Below are 24,766 nucleotides of genomic sequence, written 5' to 3' on the forward strand. Positions count from 1 at the left end.
TCACCATCAATCTCTGTCACAGTCTGTTCCTCCCACACACACACACACACACTCTATTTCACACACTCTTTCACATGCACTCACACAAAAAACAACACACAGGTATATAGATGCATGCACAAACAAATACAGATGCATACACAGCACACTTCGGAGCCCCACGCAATGCGACAGGAGTTTAATTATGCCTCTAATCTTGAGTGACAGTTGCATGTATAATGGCTGATTCCCCGGGGCCATGTGTCGAGGCATCCACCCATTCATCCTTCAGTCTCTTCTTCTATTTATCATCTTACTTAGTCATCAATCCATCAAATCCACTGCCACGTTTCCCTCTAAACTTCTTATTTATTGTCATCAGCCTTTTTTTAAATGTATTTTCCTGCTCTTGTCCCCCATTTTTGTTTCAAAGGTCTTCCTCTCTGTTGCTCAGCACTGCTGTAAGAGTTGCTCAGAAATCTTGCCTATTTTGTTTCTGCCACACATCATCATTATCTCCTTATTAAGGTCACTGACCAGGCTAATTGGGTCTGTGCCTCCCAAAGATAATGCCACAATTTGAAGTAGGTGTTCTGCAGATAATAATTACTAATTCATTACATATTAAGAATGAATTCCAAGTTGATTTAACCATATTAAAAAATATAGCTTTATTTAATATCTTTAATAATTCACTATCACAAATATATTTTATAAATTTATAGTGGTGATCAGAAGTATGCATCATTATAGGCATGAGTGTCATCTTTTGGTTTCCTGGCACAGATCTGTTTTCTTTGGTGTGCATTTTTATCATGGTTATGTCAGGATCGTTCCAAAAGCTTAGTTTTGGTCTGCTTTATCATATTCAAGATCTGTTTTAATGTGTGTATGGAGTCATTGCTTGGTTTGAACACCCAGCTCTATCAAAGTTTTAACCACCTGATTCAAGCTATCCCCTCAGGAAATGTTTTAAGGAACAACCCAGGAAACAGCAAAACCCAAATCAATCATTAACTGGAAATCTGAGCTATGAAAACATACTATTTAAATGCATCCAGGAGAAAGGTTTCATGTTCAGACATAAATTGAGTTATTAGGTCATGATGAAAAAAATTATATTTGGAGGAGCTTAGGTGTGGCTTTTAAAACCTGAGAACAGTGTACCAACTGTTAAGCATGGTGGTGGTAGCATCATGCCAGGGGTCTGTTTTGTTACTGGAGGTAGTTGGTGAAATCATAAAGAAAGAAAATATTTTTCTTCACATAAAATCAACAGCTAGGTGATTAAAAAATGTTTAACCTTTTAAGTCTAAGAATATTAAGGAGAGATGAGAAGACAAACAGGCCTCCAGAGAACCTCTTCAAGACTAAAACAACTGTGTGGCTTCTTGGTAACCTGCTAAGGGCCATATATTTCAACCTGTATGTATAATTATGATCCTGTCTTGAACATTTTTAAAAATTACTCAGGGTTAATTGACTTATAATCCCTCCACCTCAAAAAAGAGCAGCCCAAACAGATGATTAAAATCCCCAAATTAACATTTATGCACATGATGGGTGTATCGGAACTTTTGGCCAAAACTGCAAGTTTTGTACTCTTATACATTGCATAGATTAAAAAAAAATAAAATTATACCACTATGACACATCTGTTTTTACATTTGAGATGAGATGAAAGTTCAAAGATGTTCATAATAAATAATGACTGTATTTATTTTGAATTTGTTTGTTGTTTTTTGGTGAAAACTCATTCATGATTAACGAGAAGTAGCACGATTATCTTTTATCAACATACATTTATAAGTTGGTGAGCAATACAAAAATAATTATCATAAGGATGACCAATTTGTACAATCCTTTCATTTGCAAGGCTTGTGGTTGGAAGTAGGATGAGTAAAATATTTTCAACTGTCTTAATACATCTTTTCATTACTACTACAAGCATTTCTAATTCTTGGTATTCTTTCTTTTAGAATTTTGCTAAAAAGATATATATTTTTAAGTCAGAATGAAAACTAACAGCAGCAGATCCAGTAGAGGCTTTGTGTTGGGTAAAACCGATATGCTGAAAACACACTTGCATGCATACATGTAAGCATACACACAGGCCTACATACATGTTCAGAAATTGTTGTGCAATATTCATAGAATATTTCACAACAAATTTGTTTTTATTTAACACAATGGCAAAAGAGACAAAAAATGAGTCATAGATGAGAAGAAGAACTATTTATCAGAGAAGAAAGACACTTTTTATTTGAAAGCAGTAAATATATACAAGGTATAAATTAGATATGACTGTGTTACACTATACACTTAAGGTCAATAGACATTGAGAAAGATTTTATCTTGTTGTCATTTTCTGTCTGCTTGAAAGACTGCAGTGTTTCCAACAAATCCACCATTCTTGTCATCAATAAAGGCAGGCTTGAGTTTTACACTGATAAAATTTGATAGAAAGATGTGGAGAGAAACATCAAAATGAAAAGACAGGGCAAGACACAAGACACCATCTTATAGATACCTAGATAGTGTGTGTTCATAACTTTGTCTGAGCCAGATGTCAGAGGATTGCTGCTGCTGTCAGCCTCTCAACCCACGCATACATACACAAGGAAAACCCACAGACACTGTTCTAGTCCCACAATTCCTCTTATCTAAACATAATCTTGGCAATATGTCACAGTATGTCGGTTTCAGTGACTAGGCTGCTGAGGACTTATTACTGCTGTTTTTCTATGCTAAAATTGAAATGAATAAAATTTTAATTAAATGGATAAATTGCAAGATGCATAACAGAGAAAATAGAGAAGAGAAAAAGAAATAAAGAGAAAAAGAGTTCACAGAAAGGGAAAGCAGAGGGAGGGAAGTCCAAGAGGGTCACAAGCAGGGAAAAGACTGATTGACAGTTTTATTTTCTTTTATATCAGGATAAAAATGCAGAAAGCATCACAAGGATTAAAATGCATATTGAATTAGAGAAAGAATGTGTTTCTCAAACACAGATATTCTCCAATTTACATTTTTGCATTGACTCTTTTTTTCCCAAGATTACTTGCATGCTAAAATTAAAAAGCATTTTCCAATTTGCAAAACATTACACTGAGGGAGGAAAACAACAAGCTAGGTTCCTACAAATATTAGCATAACATTAGCACAAAAAAACTACAGGCTTTTGTATTGACCACTGAATGAAGCAATTACTTGAACACATTCATTAGCTGTACAAACATGCAGTCTACATATACTCACCAATGGCATGAAAGCCATATCAATTTGTGGCTGTTAATGATTTTGGTGAAGTATGATTATCTTCAATGAATAAAAAAAAAAACTAGAATTCGGTGCACAAATGGTTAAAAAACTCTCACTAGCATTCAGATATTTTAGTAGCAGAGAAGCAACATGTTTTACACCCATCAGCAAAGCCACGGTATACTTTTTCCTGAATATTTGACCTCTCATCTTATCAGAAATTATATTCATTTCAATTGAACAGCTTCTTGGCATAGACCAGGATTTTTACCATTGTCCATACATGTTTAATAAGGCTAAGGTCAGATCCAGTTCAGAAGCTTAGTGTTAGTCTACTTTATTTATTTCAAAACCAGTTTTGATGTGTTTTTCATCATTATCCATTATCCATCATTAACATCCATCCTGAGGGGATAACCAGATGTTAGAAAAACCTTGGCATTGATTACTGAAAAGAACTGTTTCCAAACCTGTGAGATGAACTGAGGTCCGCGGTCTGATAAGATGTCCTGGGGGATGCCATGGAGTTTGAATACATGTTTCACCAGTAATTGAGCAGTCTGAACGGCGAACGGTAACTTTCTGAGGGGGGACAAGATGGCAGGCTTTGGAAAACGGTCGATGATAGTGAGGATGGTGGTCATACCTTGAGAGTCCAGTGACGAAATCTAGAGTTATGTGTAACCAGGGTTGTTTTGCTATGATGAGGGGTTGCAGAAGACCAGCAGGCGGTTTGTGGGTGGACTTGTAGCGAGCACATATTCCTTCACATCTTTGTGTAGGAGCATCTGGAAATGAGTGCAATGGTGCGGCTTGAACCCGGATGAGGTGAAAATTTGGCAGTGTGAAACCAGTGGATAAGACAGGAGCGAACTGAGGACGGGACAAATGTTCTGTTGGGTGGGCCAGTTCCTGGATCTGGTTCATTTTGTTGAGCTTGGAGTACAAGGTCCTCAATCTCCCATTTGAGCGACCCAATGATGCAACTGGGGGGTAAGATGGTGGCTGGTTCCTTGTCGGCGTCATCGGATGAAAACTATCGTTAGAGTGTGTCTGGTTTAGTGTTTCTTCAGCTGGGCCAAAAGGAAATGGAAAGGTTAAAAAGGGAGAATAACAGAAACCAATGGGTATGTCAGGAGTTCAGAATCAGAATCAGAATCAGAAAAGCTTTATTGCCAAGTACGTTTTTGGACATACAAGGAATTTGTTTTGGCGTAGTCGGTGCAATACAGTACAAATTAAACAGTATAAACATATCTACAATATAATATAAATATATGTGCACAGCTTTAAGTGAGTGAGAGTAAATGTAGAGCAGTATAAGATGCAAGAGCAATACAACAGTGCAGGTGATCATTGTGCAAGTATGGCAGTGCAAGTAAAGCAGGAGTTCAGGCTGAGCGTTAATGCAACGCATAGAGTTACAAGTTACAAGTGTCCTGTCAGCAAAAAAAGGGGGGGTGTGGGGGAAAGGGAGAGTGTCAAGGTGGTTTCCGGGCTTTGTTAACCAGGCTGGTGGCAGATGGGAAAAAACTGTTCTTGTGGCGTGAGGTTTTGGTCCGGATGGACCGCAGCCTCCTGCCAGAGGGGAGAGTCTCAAAGAGTCTGTGACCGGGGTGGGAGGGATCAGCCAGAATCTTCCCTGCCCGCTTCAGGGTCCTGGAGGTGTACAGTTCCTGGAGCGACAGTAGACTGCAGCCAATCACCTTCTCAGCACACCGAATGACACGCTGCAGCCTGCCCTTATCCTTGGCTGTAGCAGCGGCGTACCAGATGGTGATGGAGGAGGTGAGGATGGACTCAATGATGGCTGTGTAGAAGTGCACCATCATAGTCTTTGGCAGGTTGAATTTCTTCAGCTGCTGCAGGAAGAACATCCTCTGCTGGGCTTTCTTGATGAGAGAGCTGATGTTTGGCTCCCACTTGAGATCCTGGGAGATGATGGTTCCCAGGAAGCGGAAAGATTCCACAGTGTCAATTGTGGAGTCACAGAGGGTGATGGGGGCAGGTGGGGTTGGGTTCTGCCTGAAGTCCACAACCATCTCCACTGTCTTTAGAGCGTTGAGCTCAAGGTTGTTCTGGCTGCACCTGTCCAACAGATGGTCCACCTCCCATCTGTACGCGGACTCGTCACCATCAGGGATGAGTCCGATCAGGGTGGTGTCGTCCGCAAACTTCAGAAGCTTGACAGACTGGTGACTGGAGGTGCAGCTGTTGGTGTACAAGGAGAAGAGCAGAGGAGAAAGAACACAGCCTTGGGGGGAACCGGTGCTGATGGTCAGGGAGTCAGAGACGTGCTTCCCCAGCCTCACGCACTGCTTCCTGTCAGACAGCAAGTCAGTGATCCACCTGCAGGTGGAGTCGGGCACACTCAGTTGGGAGAGCTTCTCCTGGAGCAGAGCTGGGACGATGGTGTTGAAGGCAGAGCTGAAATCCACAAACAGGATCCTGGCGTAGGTTCCTGTGGAGTCCAGGTGCTGGAGGATGAAGTGAAGGGCTAGGTTGACTGCATCGTCTACAGACCTGTTGGCTCTGTAGGCAAACTGCAGGGGGTCCAGGAGGGGGTCGGTGATGTCTTTTAGGTGTGAGAGCACAAGGCGCTCAAAGGACTTCATCACCACAGAGGTCAGGGCGACGGGTCTGAAGTCATTAAGCCCTGTGGTCCTTGGCTTCTTGGGAACAGGGACGATGGTGGAGGACTTGAAGCAGGCTGGCACATGACATGTCTCCAGTGAGGTGTTAAAAATGTCTGTGAAGACTGGAGACAGCTGATCAGCGCAGTGCTTCAGGCTGGCTGTTGAGACAGAATCTGGTCCAGCAGCTTTCCGGGGGTTCTGTCTCCTGAAGAGTTTGTTGACGTCCCTCTCCTGGATGGAAAGAGCCGTCCCTGGCGTGGGTAGGGGGCTGGTGGGGGGGAACTTCAGGGTGGGGGTTGGAGGTGCCAAGGCCCCTCTTGAGGTTGGGGAGGTGGGGGTGGTGGATTGTGGCTGCAGCTGTTGGGGGGTGTCGTTGGGGATGGTTGCAGGACTGTCCCTTTGTCTTTCAAAGCGGCAGTAGAACTCGTTCAGGTTGTTGGCGAGGCGTCGGTCGTTGATGGAGTGGGGGGCTTTCGGCTTGTAGTTGGTGATTTGCTTGAGCCCTTTCCAGACAGACGCAGAGTCGTTGGCTGAGAACTGGTTTTGGAGCTCAGAGTACAGTCGTTTGGCCTCTTTCACTGCCTTGCCAAACTTGTACTTTGCCTCTCTGTATATGTCTTTGTCCCCATTCCTGAAGGCCTCTTCCTTATCCAGTCTTAACCTTCTGAGTTTGGCTGTGAACCAGGGTTTATCATTGTTGTAACTCACCCTGGTGCATGATGGTACACAGCTGTCCTCACAGAAGCTGATGTAGGAAGTCACAGCCTATGTGTACTCGTCCAGACTGTTGGTATTAGTCCTGAACACATCCCAGTCTGTACAGCCTAAACACGCCTGGAGATTCTCCACAGCCTCACTGCTCCACTTCCTTGTCGTCCTCACAACAGGTTTGCAGAGCTTTAGTTTCTGCCTGTATGCAGGAATCAGGTGGACCATGATGTGGTCAGATTGGCCCATTGCAGCACGTGGGACGGCGTGATAAGCATCTCTGATGGTGGTGTAACAGTGATCCAGAATATTGTCCTCTCTGGTCGGACATTTTATAAACTGTCTAGCGTTTAGCGGACTGGAGCGTTTAGCGGACTGGAGATAAGAAAGGTTTTTGTGATCGGTCCAAGGTTTTTGTGATCGGTCCAAAACCGCACCGGTTGTTTCTGCGCCCTCCAGCCAATGGCACCACTCCTCAAGACCCAACTTGATGGCCAGAATTTCTTGATCCCCTCACATCATAACTTCTTTCAGCACTGGATAATCTCTGGGAGAAAAAGGCACAAGGATGAAGCTTTCCGATGTGAGGCAGATTGTTGAGACAGCACAGTACCCACCCGTGTGTCAGAGGCATCGACTTTGAGTGTGAATTGTTTAGACGGGTCTGGGTGAACGAGGATGGGGGCTTGGGAGAACTTCTCTTTGAGGGCAAGGAAAGCAGAACTGACATCTTTGGTCCAAATAAATTTGGTCTTGGTGGAGGTGAGTGCGGTAAATCTGCGGTAAAAGTTTGCGAAACCCAGGAATTGTTGAAGCTGTTTTTGAGTGTCTGGAACGGGGTGTCTTAAAGGTGGTTTTCATCCCCCTGGCGGATTTTGGAAAGGCGGTTTTCATCCACCTAGCGGATTCTGACCAGATGATATGCGTTGCGGAGGTCCAGTTTGGTGAATATAGTTGAGTTGTGGACTGGTTCGAATGCTGATGAAATGAGAGGGAGAGGATACTTGTTTTTTACTGTGTTTGGTTAAGCCCTCTGTAGTCAATACAGGGGCGGAAGGAACCATCTTTCTTACCCAGGAAGAAAACCCTGCCCCCAGAGGTGAGGATGAGTGGCGGATGATTCCAGCGGTCAAAGATTTATTAAGGTAGCTTTCCACGACTTTACGTGCTTGACGAGAGATGTTGAACTATCTACTGGACGGAAGGGGGGCTCCAGGAAGGAGATCTATAGCACAATCGTATAGGCAGTGTGGAGGTAATGAGAGTGCCTTGGTTTTACTGAAAACCTTTCTCAAATCATGGTATTCTTCAGGTGACAGAGAGAGAGGTCAACAGGATCACCTTCTGCTGAGATTAATGGATTAGTTCTGCGGGATGCGGCAGACTGTAAACAGGAAGAGAGCCAGTTGGTGGACCAGGAATCAATGCAGAGTTTACACCAATTTAAATGTGGGTTATGTTGTTGTAACCAGTTGAAGCCTAAGACAACAGATTGTGAAATGGGAAAAATAAAAAAAACATTTTTTTCCCTGTGGTTACCTGAAATGATCAGTTCAAGGGGTTTGGTTTGATGGGTGATTCTTTGAAGGACACTCCCGTCAATGGCTGTGTTGGGGCCCCAGCCATGGGTACAACATGAAAGGCCAGTAAGAACTTTTCTGGAACTTTCAAAATAAATCACATTAACCTACTTCCAGCACAGCCAGGAAAAAGGGTAACACCGGACTTCCCGTGACGTCACTGTCCGAATAAAAACCCCACTTTTGCAACACTGACCTCTTCCACGCAGGTCCCCAGCGGAACTGGATGGAAGGACACAGCCCGCTAATGTCTTTTTGCAGGCAAACAGACATAACTCTTCAAACTGGATCCGTGTCATACGATCACGCGATCATATGCACTAAGTTAAGTAGGAATGAAATGCTGTTTGTGAATCCGGTATTTATTCATGAACGGGGTTAATTAAGGTACAAGCGTTGCTTGACCTTTTTCTCTGAGGTCTACAGAAGCAAACTGTGTTCCAGAGTTTTCCCAGCAGAGACCATGTCTCTACGATGCCGAGTGGAGCAGTTTTCCCGGTCTGAAGGAAGGACAATGGGACCGCATCACCTTGGCTACAGCAGTAACGTACATTTTAGCCGGCCTGGCAGAACGAGCCACCAGGTTGTTAGTTTCAATCTAGGAAATAATATTTCTCTAAATATTATTTTACTAAACTTGACAACTAAGTAAACACCGTTAAGCCCAATTTCTCAAGAAAGATTTGGTTCTTATTCAAAATAATATTTCCTTGAATACTATTTTACTATTTCCTTAATAATATTTCTTTAAATATTATTTTAATAAATAAAGGCAGCTAATTAAACACTGTTGAGAATTGGTCATCCAGAAGGTTGGTTTTACTCAGCAAATTGTTCTTAAAAATAATATTTTATTGAAATAATGTTTTATTTGATCTTGCATTGTGAATGGTTGTTTAAAGGTATACCAGTTATTGCTTAAGTTAGTTCCAAGACTAATTTAACTTCATTTCCTGATTCTTCAAGATAATCCTTGGTTCTGAAACATAAACATTGCATGGTAAACGTTGCATCACTCTTTTGGTCATGGTTTTCAATCATCTCTCATCAACTTGTCTATATTGTACATAATATATTCATATTCATAATCAAAACAGCTGAAACAAGGAAAGGTGTACGGATCAATTTTCAATTTTGGCTTGGGAGACAAGAGCCTGATCAATTAAATTTTGCTCACAACCGGAGTCAATTAGAATGGAGAGATTGAGGCAGTCATTGTTAAATATGATTGTAGCTGGCATGGTGAAGCGAGGGGACTTAGAATTGGGGTGATGGTCCGTCAGCTCTCTCCTTACAGTTGGCGGACCCTCTCTTTTGGTCCGACTGGACATGAGATGATGTAATGATCTGCGGAAGCATAGTAGATGCACTGGTTAGACTTGAAAACAAGAGTACATTGAAGGAGGAAACCTCCACAATTACCAACCTCACCCGAGAACCTTTTCGAGGTTAGGGAAAGTGATGTCATGGGAGTGAGAGAGCTGCTGTGAAACAATGGAATTAGCAGTGCCATCTGGGGTTTACAAGGTTTATTGTAACTGGTAAGATTGTACAGTAGGGAATCCGGAAGCGGGAACACCTCAACTGTGCAAGGAGGAGGACAGGTAGGTTAGAATTAAACTGAGATATTGTGAAGGTATAGATGGGATCTTGTGCTTACAGGTGATAAGTAGATGAACCGCCAGGGGGGAAGTGAGTAGAGAGTTCGTCAGGAGGTGATGATCTTGATCCGGGTTGACAAGCTGCTTGCAGGAGGTGAGTTTTTTCGAAGAAGGTGGAAAGTACGACACTGTGTGTGGGTTGATGGCGGGCACAGTGGAGGGTGAGCAGGGTTCGCTTACAGGGTTTCTGAGAGAGAGGAGCCAGAATGTTGCCAGCTGGAATTTTATCTGGAAAGGGCATCTTGAATCCTTGTAGGTAGCTTGGAACAAGGTGGTGAGCTGGCGCAGAATCCAGTACTTGAAGACTACCAGAGGAGGAGCACATACACAGGTAAGATTATAGTTTCAGGAAACATTTCACAAGCTACACAGGGCTAGAGTTTACCACAGTTGGTTAACACTCAGGCGTCGAATTGCTGGCAGCAGACTCCTCTTATACCCTCCTAAATTGAGGCTTGATGCAAAAAACCTGTCACAACTTCCCACCACCATGCTCTGGCGCCATCTAGGGTAGAACAGAGTAAGCAGCAGGCAGATAAGGAGACAGAATCTCCCAGACCCCAACAGAAGCCTTTTGGCTTGGCCTGGTGGCCAGCTACATATTTGAGTTGAGCTTGAAATTATTTATTTTGTAACATGGAGTTTATTTTTGTTCAAAACTCGCCTCACTGGACAGGGATACTGTTGCTTCTCCATTTTCCAGTTTACGATAGGCCTGGGGCTTGGAGGTGCTTGGACTGTTCTTTAACATCTTAACCAATTCCTTTTTATCAGAGGTGGCAGTTTGGGTCAGATCGTGGAAATTATAATACAACTGAATGTTACAACAGAACAATGATGCCAAATCATGGATGGAAAATGCTCAAAAGAAAAAGAAGAAGGTAGAGAAAGTGGACAAAATATACATTAAGAAAAAGACCACTTTTATCAGATGACATTTGTCCAAATGCCTAGTTATTTGGACATTCAGTTGAAAACACAAGCGAAAAACTGGTTTGATCCATTCCTGTGATTTTACTGCAGGCCACATGTATTTTGAATGAGTGTACATTGGTGTGAGGGTTGTTAGTGCCAAGGTGAAAGGGAACTAATATTTACTCAGGAACACTTAACAAGGCTTTGGTCAAAGATGCCACAGACTGACATAGATTCAAGTCGACACTGTCAGTGTCACACAGTGCCTAAGCAATTGTTAAAAACCTTATTCAATGTAAATACAAATATTAAGCCTTTTATGTTTAGGACCAGTTGGGCAAACTCCCATGAACCCTCCAGTACCCTGTAGAGGGTATAGAGCTGGTCCAGTGTTCCACGGCTGGGACGAAAACCACACTGCTCCTCCTGAGGCCGAGGTTCGACTATCGGCCGGACTCTCCTCTCCAATACCCTGGCATAGGCCTTACCAGGGAGGCTGAGGAGTGTGATCCCTGGCAGGATTGAGGAAATCCTTGAAGTACTCCTTCCACCGCCCAATAATGTCCCTAGTCGAGGTCAGCAGCCTCCCACCCCCACTGTAAACAGTGCTGGCGAAGCACTGCTTCCCCCTCCTGAGGCGCTGGACGGTTTGCCAGAATCGCTTCGAATGCCAATCAGAAGTCCTTCTCCATGGCCTCTCCGAACTCCTCCCAGGCCCGGGTTTTTACCTCTGCCACAGCCAAGGCCGCGGCACACTTGGCCTCACGGTATCCGTCAGCTGCTTCAGGAGTCCCACAAGCCAACGACAGACGATACAATTCCTTCTTCAGCTTGACAGCGTCCCTTACTGCCGGTGTCCACCACCGGGTTCAGGGATGGCCGCCGCGACAGGCACCGCAGACCTTACGGCCGCAGTTACGGGCAGCAGCATTGACAATAGATGTGGAGAACATGGTCCACTCGGAATCTATGTCTCCAACATCTCCCAGAATCTGGTGAAAGCTCTCCAGGAGGTGGGAGTTGAATACATCCCTGGCCGAGGGCTCTGCCAGACGTTCCCAGCAGACCCTCACTATGCGCTTGGGTCTGCCAAGTCTGTCCGACTTTCTCCTCTTCCAGCGGATCCAACTCACCACCAGGTGGTGATCAGTGGACAGCTCAGCCCCTCTCTTCACCCGAGTGTACAAAACATGCGGCCGAAGGTCTGACTATACGTCAACAAAGTCGATCGTCGACCTCTTGCCTAGGGTGTCCTGGTGCCAGGTGCACTGATGGACACCCTCATGCTTGAACATGGTGTTCATTATGGACAATCTGTGACTAGCACAGAAGTCCGATAACAAAACACCACTCGGATTCAGATTGGGGAGGCCAATCCTCCCGATCACGCCTCTCCAGGTGTCACTGTCGTTTCCCACGTGGGCGTTGAAGTCCCCAGCAGAATAATGGAGTCCCTGGGAGGGGCACTATCTAGCACCCCCGACAGGAATGCCAAGAAGGCCGGGTACTCCGCACTACCACTCGGCCCGTAGGCCGAAATGACAGTCAGAGACCTCTCCCCAACCCAAAGGCGCAGGGATGCGACCCTCTCATCCACTGGGGTAAACCCCAACACGAGACGGCTGAGCTGGGAGGCAACAAGCAAACCTACCCCAGCCCGCGGGCCACTCCAGAGTAGAAGAGAGTCCAGCCCCTCTCGAGGAGATGGGTTCCAGAACCCTCGCTGTGCGTGGAGGTGAGCCCGACTATTTCTAGTCGATATCTCTCGACCTCCCGCACAAGCTCAGGGTCCTTCCCCCCCAGTAAGGTGACATTCCACGTCCCTAGGGCCAGCCTAAGCATCCGGGGATTGGGCCGCCGAGGTCTCCACCTTCGTCTGCCGCCCAATCCTCTTTGCACCGGTCCCTCACGGTTCCCCCTGCAGGTGGTGGGTCCACTGGGGGATGGCCTTGCATCTCTCCTTAGGGCTTGGCCCGGCCGGGTCCCACGAGGAGCAACCCAGCCACCAGGTGCTCTCTGACGGGTCCCGACCCCAGGCCTGGCTCCAGGGTGGGACCCCGGCTCCGCCATACCGGGCGACTTCACGTGCCTCGATCGTATAGTCCTCACGAGGCTGTCTTAAACTGCTCTTTGTCTGACTCGTCACCTAGATGCTGTTTGCCATGGGAGACCCTACCAGGGGCATTTAAGCCCAAAACAACATAGCCTCTAGGATCATTCGTGCACTCAAACCCCTCCACCATGTTAAGGTGGCGTTTCAAGGAGGGGAGGTTCTCCACTCATTACCTGTATTAACTGCACCTGTTTGAACTCGTTATCTGTATAAAAGACACCTGTCCACACACTCAATCAAACCAACTCCAACCTCTCCATAATGACCAAGACCAGAGAGCTGTTTAAGGACATCAGGGATGAAATAGTAGACCTGCACAAGGCTGGGCTACAGGAAAACAGCCAAGCAGCTTGGTGTGAAGGCAACAACTGTTGGCACAGTTATAAGAAAATGGAAGAAGTTCAAGATAATGATCAGCCTCCTTCGGTCTGAGGCTCCATGAGAGATCCCACCTCATGGGGCATCAATGATCATGAGGAAGCTGAGGGATCAGCCCAGAGCTACATGGCAGGACCTAGTCAATGACCTGAAGAGAGCTGGGACCACAGTCTCAAAGAAGACCATTAGTAACACATTACATTGCCATGGATTAAAATCCTGCAGTGCACACAAGGTCCCCCTGCTCAAGCCTGTGCATATCCAGGCCCGTCTGAAGTTTGCCAATGACCCCCTGGATGACCCAGAGGAGGAATAGGAGAAGGTCATTTGGTCTGATGAGACAAAAATAGAGTTTTTTGGTCTAAACTCCGCTTGCCATGTTTGGAGGAAGAAAGATGAGAACAACCCCAAGAATACCACCCCTACGGTGAAGCATGGAGGTGGAAACATTCTTTGGGGATGCTTTTCTACAAAGGGGACAGGACAACTGCACTATATTGAGGGGACGAAGAATGGGGCCCTGTATCAGGAGATCTTAGCCTACAACCTCCTTCCCTCAGAAAGGGCACTGAAGATGTGTCATGGCTGTGTCTTCCAGCATGACCTGAAGCACACAACCAGAACAACTAAGGAGTGGCTCCGTAAGAAGCATCTCAAGGTCCCGGAGTGGCCTAGCCAGTCTCCAGACCTGAACCCATTCAAATATCTTCGGAGGGAACTGAATGTACGTATTGCCTAGCAACAGCCCTGAAGACTGAAAAGATCTGGAGAAGATCTGTATGGAAGAGTGGTCCAAAATCCCTGCTGCAGTGTGTGCAAACCTCGTCAAGAACTACAGGAAACGTCTGATATCTGCAATTGCAAACGAAGATTTCTGTAGCAAATATTAAATTTTGTTTTTCTGATGTATCAAATAAAAAAAAAGGCAAATTAATTACTCAAAAATCACACAATGTGAAACTGTTTTTGTTGTATGGGCTGTCCCAATAACATTTACTGCTTCCAGATGATACTGATGATGAGGGTGATTAAGTAGGTAAGTTGGTTAAATTCAGATGACCAGCAGAGAGCTCTTGAGGAGGTTAGTAAGGTTTCCAGGTGAGGGTTGCAGCTGTGGAGACCAGGCATTAGTCATCAGATGAAAAGGACTGGTTGAGGCCTGATGGGATTCACAATGACAATCAGGAAATCTGGCAACCGCTGGACATCCAACTGGACTTTGTATATTGTTTAATGAAATTTCAACCCCTGAACAAACATACATACAAATAGATTTCAATGACATGGTTGGTTAAAAGTCTGACTTTCCCAGTTGGGATAAAAACTTCTGGGGTTTCTGGTTGAAATTTCCAACCTAGCACTTCAAAAAAAGTACAAATTGAATTTAGTGCATGAATTTATCATTGCAAGTTTAAGGGAAGTAAATTGATTCAAGTGATTTTCCAGATTATCTTTTTATATTTTATCTAATCCAAAGTACAACAAATCTTAAAACTGAAAATTCTAGATGTCTTTATCAGTGCAGGTGTAAAGATAATCAGATAAAGTTACGTCAGAGTAATCCATCTAAAGATAAAAAAACATAAGAGTAATCGATTATTCAGTTTCACTAACACCAGCATTCATTTCACAGTTAGAATTATATCATTTTCCTTTAACAGTCCAGGTCTCTTTGCGACCATGATCATTAGTCAGGCAATTAATTACACCGCTGCAGGTGTCCCTGTAATTTTATCACAACCAACTGTGCTTTCACTAAATGTTGCAAGAAAAACTGTGAGGTGAACCGTTGTTATTTTATTCCCTCTCCAGAATAATAATTAAAAACCTTAGTCCTTCAGGATGATCACTGTGATATTTTGTTCACCTCTGACAAAACAGCACTAAACAAAATCCCTGAAACAAACCCTAATCTATGTAAAAAGAACAAAAAAAAAACAAAACAGGTATGCAGAAACGGATTGTGTGCAATACAACAAAGACAACCTAGGTGTGTTAGTCTAAGTCTGTATCTGTCTTTTAGGTCTGCTTTCTGGGCGTAGTCATTTATTCCATGATTCACACACTAATTCAGTTTTATTTGTGCTCCCTGTCTGAGGAAACCTTTTGCCTTCTTAACAGGCTGGCCTGAAAAGCGCGGATGTGCGAGGGCTTGTGCAGCAGCATGCACTCAGTCGTGTGTGTGTGCTTGCGGGCAGAACTTTAAGTGCTATTAGGCCTGGATATTGCAGCAGTGGCTCACCCGAGCAGAAAGCAATGCAGTGCACCTGTCATTTTCATCATGAACAAAAAAGTAGAATGAAAATCAGAGCGAGCTTTATACATCACCTTATTAAATCCACTCCCAGATCACTTCCTGTTAAATGCATTTTGCTCTAAAAACCTATTTTCATTCAAGGCTGCAAATTTACATCCACTTTAGTTTGGTGACCATATCTGTACTTTAAAACTTAACCAAAACTCCCCTTAGAATCCCTTTTGCCAAATGTTTTCTTATTTTTTCTCAACTAAATTGTCTCTGAATCTATAAAAGTGAAAGTTAAGTATCTGGCTTCAAAAGACTTTCTGAAATGTCCTCCATGAATTAAATAAGGTTCTATTTAAACACTTGGTACTCTGTCATGTGCTTTTATATCTGCTGAGGACAGCTGACAGAACGGCACTGCAGACAGCTAAAATCAATAAATCCTTTCTTTTCTCCAGTTTGTGAGTTCATGCTTTGAAAATGCTGTGGTAAACATACTGTTTGTTTCTTTAAAACACTTTAAAACCATCAGAGGCTCATGAAGGTGGGTCCCTGTCAGTCAAATTCAGAACTGTGACTATATTTGTGATTTCCACAGTCATTTCATGCATGCATAAATGCAGATTACACACTTTCCAATTGCATTTAAAGCAAGCTATTTATGGGGGTTCAAGGATATAGGAAGTGGACCGCTGCCCTTGCTAACGGTACAGAAGGAGCAACAATTAGTAACGTAGTGTCACAAGCAGAGACAAACAAAAATGTTATTCGCTGTAGTGCTGCTTTTGTATAGAACAAAAATTAAAAACAAGTAAAAGTGAATCCCTTCTTGCTCCTCCTGCTTATTTAAAAGTTAGAGTTTTGACTGCAGCAAAGCTCGCTCCCACAGGGGGTTAGAAAAGTAGCAACTTAAGATTCCCATGACACGTTGCATCAGAAGTTACAGTTCATGATTTCTTAGAAGATTTTTGCTTTTTGGAGTCCATTTCATCTTATAAGTAGTGTAATCACTGTGCTCGGTAGCTTCCAATATGGATGTTGGTGAGGATGCTCTTTTGATATGAGCAGTAATTTGCCACTACGATGAAAGTTCAATGCAGCCTCTGCTCATAATAAAATGAATAAACGTTATGGATGCTGAGATTAGGAGGGCCTTCTCCTTATTCTAAGTTGATACTTCTGACAGGGTAATTAAAGGAAGACTTGCATAATTTTCACAGACTCTTGTACAAACATATGAATTATAACATACAATTGCGAGCAGGGCCGGAGTTAGGAGAATGTGGTCCCCTGCAAAAGAACCAGTTTTGAGCCCTTATCCACACAAGTTCCTTATATGCCTGCAGATAGCAATAGATTAATGGGTCTTTGCACAACAACTTCAAGGTCTTAATGCCTTTTCAATATAAAAATAATTTTTTGATATAAACTACAAACATCTTCATTCATATAAAACAAAAGAACTATACACTAACTACCAGGTTTTATATGATTATGTAATACAATCCCTGAAATACACCAAAAACAAAGAACAGAGCAAGGAGTATACGCTGAAAGCTTGCAGCTTGCAGCTATTTCATCTGAATTGCTTGGTTTCCATGGTTAGATTAGAGGTGAGGCTAGAGGAGATGCAAAATATTTCACCTCACCTGATATGGGATCATGATGTTTGTTTAGAAACTTATAAAATATGGTACATAGCTTCTGCACTGTCGCTGCTGGGTGGTTCCCCTGGGACTCTCCACTGCTCTTCTCTGGGGGGGTTGCAGTAGTCCCGGCGGTGGTTCTCCTGGGGTTCCTGTGCTTTGGGGGGCCTTTAAATGTCTGTGGCTCGGATCTCTTCAGTGTCCGTCCAGGGACCATGGGGCAGGCCTGTGGGTCATCACACTCGCTATTGCATATTTTTGTGGAGAAACCTTGTATACAAAAGCGCGTCCACACCCATACTCACAGGTGTTGAGCTTCAGGTGTTGACAGATACACAGATGTTCTATATTGGGCTCCACCTCTCACTAAATACATTTTACATTCAGAATTACCATGTACTATTTTGTTAAAAAAACAAACAAAAAAAAAACAAAAAAAACAGCTGCAAGTGTATAAGCAAGCAGAGTGTAATCTTGTATTCTCTTCATCCTTCTTTCTCTCCTCCACTCTTTCCTCCTTTTCTCCCCTTTTGCCCCATCTCTCTCTTTTTTGAGCTTCTTTTTTCCTTTTCATTTCAGTTTCTGTGTCCGTAACAATTGAAATATTCCCAAATAAGTTTTTAATAAAGTTTATTTTATAAATATCAAGCAGAGCTTTAAAGCATTAGCTGTGATGCTCTGCTTGTGAAAGTAAATCTGTTGGGCAATTTCTTGGCACTCAGACAACAATTCTGAGCAATATTCTGCCGGACAGGACACAATAAAAACAAAAAAATAATAAATAAAAATAAAATAAAATAAAATAAAATATGGTGTTCTTCAAAAATGCATTAATTTAACCAAAACAGCTATTATGGTACCTCCAAAACCTCAGCCCCCCAGGCTACTATCCTAAGTGCTTTATAAAGTCAGGCTCACCAATATGGTCACACATTTTAAGCTGCCACAACAATCTGAGAAAAAATATATTTTAAGAAGATTCAGGAGACCTTATCTATTCAGATGTGCTTCTGATCTTGTGGTAAAAACCAATATAGTTGCATAATAAAACAAAACAGAAAATAAATAGACTATACTGTCAAAAGCATTTGTTTGCCTGCCTTTGCACATAGATAAACTTGAATGACGTCCCATTCTGAATCCATATTGTTTAAAACTATACTCGCTAATCCTTTACAGCTATAACTGCTCTTCTATGAAGGCTTTCCACAAAAAATTCAGGCAAATAAAATAATCCTGGCAGCTGCCAAACCAAGAGTCATCCAATTGAGTTTTAAACAGAGGCATGAATTGTCACTACAACCTTCCTCCAATGCTCTACAGTACATTGGCAGCATGCTATGCACCACTGAAACCAATGCTTCAGTTTGCATTTTCTTGATTCAAGACATGGATGCAGCTGCTTAGCCATGGAAACTTTGAAGGTCTCTATGCACGTTTGTTGAGCTAATGAGGAGGCCACATAAAGCCTGAAGGTCTTTAGCATGGACATCTACACTTCAGTATCTGCTGACCTCACTCTGGGATTTTACGTGGCCTTGCACCTTGTGGCTGAGCTGTTGTTGTTCAACGGGCCGCAAGTCTAGGTGCTTGATTTTATACACCTGTGGACAATTCACTGAATTCAATGATTTGGATGAGTGAACAAATACTTTTGGCAGAAAAATGTATGGATACAATGATCCTTGGTTAGAAGGTTTTAACATTTGGGGGGCTGCCTTGCGAGTTTTGAAGAAGGAAATGTAATGATAAAACAACATGTAACTCAAAGAGCAGAATGTTCTTGACAGATTTTATTTAAAAGCAAAAGAAATGGAATTATGAAGTTGTGTGAAAATATACACTGAGAGGGCAAACGGTGGGTGAAATGAGACAAGACATAAAAAAACACAGCAGTCGGACAAACAAGTAGCAAAATTGGCAAAGGAATGAGAAAACTGTGTTAGTGAGTGTTAAAGGTTTTGATTGGTTTGGAGTGTCTTTGGTGTCCAGCTCTTCGATTTAATGCTCTGAGCAGACAGCCTGGAGGTAAAACATAAGCCTTGTGTAATAGATGTTTTTCTAAAACTTGAGAAGTAGCAAAATATTATATAGTCAGCTACCCTGAGATTTAAATCAGGATCAAACCTTTGAAAACTGAAAGAAAAAAATGCAGTATTGGATGTGGTGATGGGATATTTTCTTCTGTGAGGCTACTGGGTCTAAACTGGGTCTTCACGCCGGTGATGGGTCAGTTTGTACACAATTGTGAAGTAGTGTTTACCAGCGGCAAGAGTAACGTACGTCCCACCATAGGTCCCACCAAGTCACGGTACGTCCCACCATATAAGTCATTGTTAGCGTGCACTGGTTGACCAGGCAACCCACTGAGAAGATGTACTTGTAATTCTCCCCCAGTATGAGCTCTCAGGTTGATGGTTTATATTGTGAAATCAAGGTTGAAATACATGAGCACTGACAGTGCAGTGTGATATTTTCCTTCTTTTCACTTAACTTTAACTTTCCCACAATTTGACCTTTCACTTCCTTTAACTGCTTTGCTCCAGGTCAGTTTAAAATGCCCTCGTCGCCAGACCACAAGTCTAGATAAAAAAGCTTTAGAATAATCCATGAATAGTAACAGTTATTGATTTATGTGATAAACTCTGAATGTGACTTTTGTTTAATGGAAGTAATATATTTTAAAATAACCATGTGAAAACAGCCTCAGTTGTAAGATAGCAACATACATAGAATGATATATTTGCAATTTTTGGTCTCTCTCAGCCTAAAGAAAATCTTTCTGAAACAATAGTAAGAGTACATTTTCCATTGGCTGTTTAATGTGACAGATCCCTTACATGATCTGATTGATTGTTCTGCCCATTATGAAATTCCTTTTCCCAAAGCACACATTCCCAAGAGAAGAGCTGAGTCCAGGGTGGCTTTGTAAGGCAAAAGCTGAGAACCCAATTAGAAGCCCGATGGACCTCAAGAATAGTTGCCTTACATTTTTTTCAACTGTGTCACCTGGTTCCAAATCCAAAAAACCAACCTCCCAACAGCCAAAAGCCCAGTCCCAGAAGAAACCAGTACAATCTCAGAGGGAGCTGTGGCAGTCAAACTGCTGTTGGAGCAGCAGATTTCTTTTAATTACCTAATCATCAATCAATAGATCTTAAAGGCATAATAAAATGTTTTAATCTTTCTCCGTTGACAAGCTCTCATTGATTTTTCCTTAAATGTTCACTTGAAGTGCAAGTTTTAGTGTTGATCCTAAACAAATCTTAACCCTGTGTAAACATTTGCAATCTATCCATTTGCAATCTTCACGCCTGTTTCAATGTGGGGAATACTGCAATTGCAACAAACAGCTTGGATGCATTCTTTGGAAGGATACTGTATTTCAGGTTCATTCATGCCCTGCATAACACTGATAGGTTTGACCAGTTGGATGGACTAACTTTTCTTAATGCCAACACCGGAAGTATATTTTTAGCGGATGAAATACCAAATCTCTGCGAGTGGTGGGAATGTTGAGCAACAGTGAAGAAAGAGAAGAGACGTACTTGTAATCAATATTGTCACCATATCTTTTAGCAATATTATCACAATTACATATTTTTATCTCACATCCAACCTTCCTCCTGAGAAATATAGAGATTTGCTTTCCTCGTTTACAGTTGTTGATAAAGACAGATCAAAGGAAACAAATTAATTCTTCATATTGATTTTAAAATTATATGACTGACTAATTCATGAACAACAATACATGGTAACATATCAAAATCCTGCTGCAACACCCAGAATAGAATTTTGAATTGTCACAAAATAAATCTGGATGGCAGCAAATAATTCAGCAATAACAGCAGCTTTGTAGACGTGGAGAATATTTGTGCATTAATCACAAAAGCGCATGTAACTGAGATTCCCTGCTCAGTGAAAGATTCATCCAAAACTAAATATTTGCAGAAACTCAGGTATTAGTTGTCATCTATGTCTCTGGTATTGAGAATTATTGAACATTTTGATAATAATAATTTTCTTACATAACTAGACCCTTACATAACTAGAAGCTTTACAGTAAAAAGTTTTTCTTTGATTCATTAGATTGTGTATCCATATAATATAATGTTTGATCACCCCCAGACATTTTTGCTTGCTGGTGAGTAGACCTTACATAAAATAATTTTTTATGTCAAAATGCAAAATAAAAATTTTTTTTTACTTAAGAAAAGGGTGATGGTTAGTTTCAGTTTTAGTTAATTACCGTTTTAACCTTTTACAAAAGAGTTTTGCAAAATATTTTGTTAATTTTGTCCTTTTTTATTAATTCTCAGGTATTTTATTGCAAAAATAACACTGGTAAGGCTCGGAAGGCTGATAATTTCCGCCCTGTCCCTGCTCTCCTCTGACAGTCCATTTGCCCCGTCGCAGAAACTGTGCTTACATATGCAAGCCTATGCATGTATTGTACACACTGTGATGTTTGAAGGTCTGTGAATTTGTGTCAAAACACAGCATGGTGGTTCAACTCTTAGCAGCCGGTGTCAGAAATACTGAAAGGACTGCATGTCTGCCTGATCACACTCAGACATGAGAGAGTTTGACTTCCTGGCCAAGCTATGAAAGGCATAGAAGCTCACTGGCCAAATAGGTGCTTGTTGGACACATTCATCTTGGCTTCTACAGCCGTTAGTCAATTTCATCCTGGGATTTTACACAATCAGCAGGGATTTTAGCGATGGCACTGAATAAAAGTAAAATGCATTAACGAGGACAAAAAAATCTTGTCTGAGAATGTCAGTGTTTATATTCATTCTAAAAATGATCCAGATAATTGACTAAGGCATGTGGAAATTCAGATCAGAAAATATGTGGAATAGATGTAAAATAAAGGATATTACCCTAACCATTAAATTATATTGAGCTTAAATTATATTTTATCCTGCAGTATGTGGTCCTAAAGTTGTCAGAACATGCACGTTTCACAATCAAAAAATTGTTTATTCAAATGCCTTTAAATACATGTTCAAGTATTTGTTATAATGTAGGATGTTATTCTGCTGGTTTAGAACTCAAACGTCTTTTAAAATGAACCATAATAAATGATAATTGATATGCCTTTAGATGAAATTTGTGAGATAATTTTGAATACATTCCTGTATGTTTCTTTAAATAAGGATTCTATGTCAGAAACCTTGAATTAGATTCCTGCCTTGAGTCACAACAATACTGCCAGCTAGTGTTTTGGAACAATCTGTTAACTTAAAACTAGAAAAGAAGTGTTTGAAATATTTTTGGCAGAATCTACTTTGCAAACTAATGAGACCTGCAAAAAACTTTTAGAAATTCCCCTTGTGAGGTTGATCACGCCTTGACGACATCGCTGGGCAACCTTACTGAGCTGAGCTCACAGTGCTGAGTCAGACTACTGGGGTAATGTACTTACAGAGATACTCATAGAACAGGCACCAGAGAAGTACTGTCTCAGCTTGAAGAATGTTGCTGCTAGGCATTACTCCAGTTTTATAGCTTTACATTGGCTTCCATTACATTTTAGAATTCCGTTTAAAATGTTGGTCTTTTCTTTTAGAGCCCTGTGTGGTCAAGGCCCTGCCTATATACAGGTCCTTCTCAAAATATTAGCATATTGTGATAAAGTTGCATATTGTGATAAAGTTGCTACCAACTGCGCACGGTGGCGCAGTTGGTAGCACTGTTGCCTTGCAGCAAGAAGGTCCTGGGTTCAATTCCCAACCAGGGGTCTTTCTGCATGGAGTTTGCATGTTCTCCCCGCGCATGTGTGGGTTCTCACTGGGTACTCTGGCTTCCTCCCACAGTCCAAAGACTACAAACACAGTTGTAGACATCTACAGCAGCAGGGGTCCATCAAACAGGCTGAATGCAAAATGACATGGAAAGCATCAAATCTATGTGCAATATTAATAAGCTGCAATAATGATATACAGGTCCTTCTCAAAATATTAGCATATTGTGATAAAGTTCATTATTTTCCATAATGTCATGATGAAAATTTAACATTCATATATTTTAGATTCATTGCACTCTAACTGAAATATTTCAGGTCTTTTATTGTCTTAATACAGATGATTTTGTCATACAGCTCATGAAAACCCAAAATTCCTATCTCACAAAATTAGCATATCATTAAAAGGGTCTCTAAACGAGCTATGAACCTAATCATCTGAATCAACGAGTTAACTCTAAACACCTGCAAAAGATTCCTGAGGCCTTTAAAACTCCCAGCCTGGTTCATCACTCAAAACCCCAATCATGGGTAAGACTGCTGACCTGACTGCTGTCCAGAAGGCCACTATTGACACCCTCAAGCAAGAGGGTAAGACACAGAAAGACATTTCTGAACGAATAGGCTGTTCCCAGAGCGCTGTATCAAGGCACCTCAGTGGGAAGTCTGTGGGAAGGAAAAAGTGTGGCAGAAAACGCTGCACAACGAGAAGAGGTGACCGGACCCTGAGGAAGATTGTGGAGAAGGGCCGATTCCAGACCTTGGGGGACCTGCGGAAGCAGTGGACTGAGTCTGGAGTAGAAACATCCAGAGCCACCGTGCACAGGCGTGTGCAGGAAATGGGCTACAGGTGCCGCATTCCCCAGGTCAAGCCACTTTTGAACCAGAAAGTCAGCAGAAGCGCCTGACCTGGGCTACAGAGAAGCAGCACTGGACTGTTGCTCAGTGGTCCAAAGTACTTTTTTCGGATGAAAGCAAATTCTGCATGTCATTCGGAAATCAAGGTGCCAGAGTCTGGAGGAAGACTGGGGAGAAGGAAATGCCAAAATGCCAGAAGTCCAGTGTCAAGTACCCACAGTCAGTGATGGTCTGGGGTGCCGTGTCAGCTGCTGGTGTTGGTCCACTGTGTTTTATCAAGGGCAGGGTCAATGCAGGTAGCTATCAGGAGATTTTGGAGCACTTCATGCTTCCATCTGCTGAAAAGCTTTATGGAGATGAAGATTTCATTTTTCAGCATGACCTGGCACCTGCTCACAGTGCCAAAACCACTGGTAAATGGTTTACTGACCATGGTATCACTGTGCTCAATTGGCCTGCCAACTCTCCTGACCTGAACCCCATAGAGAATCTGTGGGATATTGTGAAGAGAACGTTGAGAGACTCAAGACCCAACACTCTGGATGAGCTAAAGGCCGCTATCGAAGCATCCTGGGCCTCCATAAGACCTCAGCAGTGCCACAGGCTGATTGCCTCCATGCCACGCTGCATTGAAGCAGTCATTTCTGCAAAAGGATTCCTGACCAAGTATTGAGTGCATAACAGTACATGATTATTTGAAGGTTGACGTTTTTTGTATTAAAAACACTTTTCTTTTATTGGTCGGAAGAAATATGCTAATTTTGTGAGATAGGAATTTTGGGTTTTCATGAGCTGTATGCCAAAATCATCCGTATTAAGACAATAAAAGACCTGAAATATTTCAGTTAATGTGCAATGAATCTAAAATATATGAATGTTAAATTTTCATCATGACATTATGGAAAATAATGAACTTTATCACAATATGCTAATATTTTGAGAAGGACCTGTATTTGACAGTCTAGAGCCCTACACCTCTTCTCACTGTCTGAGATCTTGCAGTCAAAGGTTGTTAATGGTTCCACGAACACATTTTA

This window comes from Girardinichthys multiradiatus, chromosome 15, assembly GCF_021462225.1.
Source record: "Girardinichthys multiradiatus isolate DD_20200921_A chromosome 15, DD_fGirMul_XY1, whole genome shotgun sequence".
Lineage (NCBI taxonomy): Eukaryota > Metazoa > Chordata > Actinopteri > Cyprinodontiformes > Goodeidae > Girardinichthys > Girardinichthys multiradiatus.